General features: G+C 36.2%; 1 long non-coding RNA gene across 1 annotated transcript; it reads left to right on the top strand.

Annotated features, from left to right (window-relative positions):
- Window positions 1-368: 368 nt before the first annotated feature.
- On the top strand, window positions 369-1,488 carry LOC138515653 (uncharacterized). The gene is made up of 3 exons (XR_011282138.1): window positions 369-468; window positions 593-704; window positions 1,147-1,488. It is a non-coding gene; the product is annotated as an uncharacterized lncRNA (long non-coding RNA).
- Window positions 1,489-1,722: the final 234 nt, after the last annotated feature.

The following is a 1,722-nucleotide window of genomic DNA, read 5'->3' as shown; positions in this document are numbered from 1 at the left end:
GAGTGATTGTAACAGGAAAATATCATTTGCCTGCCTTTCCTATCTTTTATACCTCCAGGAGTGTAATTAACCAATAGGCTTACACAGATTTAAAACAACGAAACCAATGAGTCCTTTTTTCGCATTAGAATGCATCCAATAATATGTTGGCTAGCAAACAGCTTCAGGGTACACTTAATACCAACGGCATAAAAACCGATGGGTTGTGGCAACAATGAATTTCAAAACAATAATAAAGACACTTGCAATGTTTGTGTGCCTCTCAGCCTCAATAGAGCTTCTATTTTATGAAAATTCGTACAACTGTTTTTTTACACATTGAAGTGCTTTCGGGCTCACTTAGCTTCGGTGTTTTTTACCACAGGTAACAAATCTACTCACAGCCCTTCAGTCCACCTTAAACTACTAGAAGACATCCGGCAACTTTCCACTAAGGCATTAACAACTATCAACAGCGGATGCTAATTTGTAAGTCATTACCCTTTTTTTCACTCTATTAAAAGAGGCCAGTGACGAACTGTAATATATTTAAATAGCGATACAAAATTATCCATAGGCGCTTTCTCTAAAGAGTTCCTTTAATTAATTTTAGGTACCAGCATCATAGAGCGCAATCCAAACACACCTGCGCTCGAAGATTCAAATACAACAAGCTCAGACAAGCGAGATAAACGAAGAATTCCAGTCACATAGAACGTGTACATGTAAGTTTATTCAAAATATTTTATAATTTCGCAAATTGTTTAAAGAGAATTTAGATCACAGGGTCTCATTAAGTGACATCAACCCAATACGAAAGTAGTTGTAAGTGTATTCAATATATTTCGAAATCTGGCAAATGGTCTAAAGAGAATTTAGATCACAGGGTCCCATTAAGTGACACCAACCCAAGACGAAAGTAGTAGTACAGTTTAGAGACACCGTTTGACTGTATATTTTCTCAATAGTCTAAATAGCTTAAGATGGTCTTAGTGGGGTAAAGGTAGGTTTAGCACAATATACAACTAGCCATCGCTCTTAAATTGAGTTTTTAGGGAGATATGCACCTTGGTCTGTCGTTTTCATTTTACAAAAACAAATGTTTTACAGCAAAGTCTTATATAAGATGAATATATTTACATTGATATATGAAAAATTATTTTGCAGATGTGTGTATGTACTAAATGGGGATCAAGATTGATCAACTACAAAGCAATTGGCGTCCTGAAGATGGCCTTACATTTATTTGGGTGACCACCGTTGACAAAAGTGGTACATCACAACGGGCCGAAACATATGTCGACTGTTCTAGGAAAAACAAATGGTTTTTTCCCTCTGTCACAAATGCACATTTCAAACAGCAATGTTATGTCTATAAAGATTTAGATTCACTTTAGAATTCCCCTGTTAGATGAGATGTATGTAGAATGAGTGGTATGATTGAGTGTTAATTCACAAATGTTGGTTTTTTAAAAACGTTTTATGACTATTAAAGAGACAGAACCCTTGTTACAATTTGAATTGTTCAGTGCAATTTTTTCTCCGCTGGCGATTTCCTAATCATTGATACAGTTAGGTTTCCTGATACTCTCTCCTAAGTTCCATACAAGACTAAAAGAGAGGGGTAGTCGATCTGATTCTCACTTGTTTTCTCTTAAGATTGTCCCTTCCTTCAGATCAGACCCCCCGTTATCAAAAAAGAGGGATTACCCATTACTTAAAACCTCCATTGGACAACCCTTG

This window comes from Ambystoma mexicanum, chromosome 6q (genome assembly GCF_040938575.1).
Source record: "Ambystoma mexicanum isolate Mex_15411 chromosome 6q, UKY_AmexF1_1, whole genome shotgun sequence".
Taxonomy (NCBI): domain Eukaryota; kingdom Metazoa; phylum Chordata; class Amphibia; order Caudata; family Ambystomatidae; genus Ambystoma; species Ambystoma mexicanum.
This window is presented reverse-complemented; position numbering and strand designations above follow the sequence as displayed.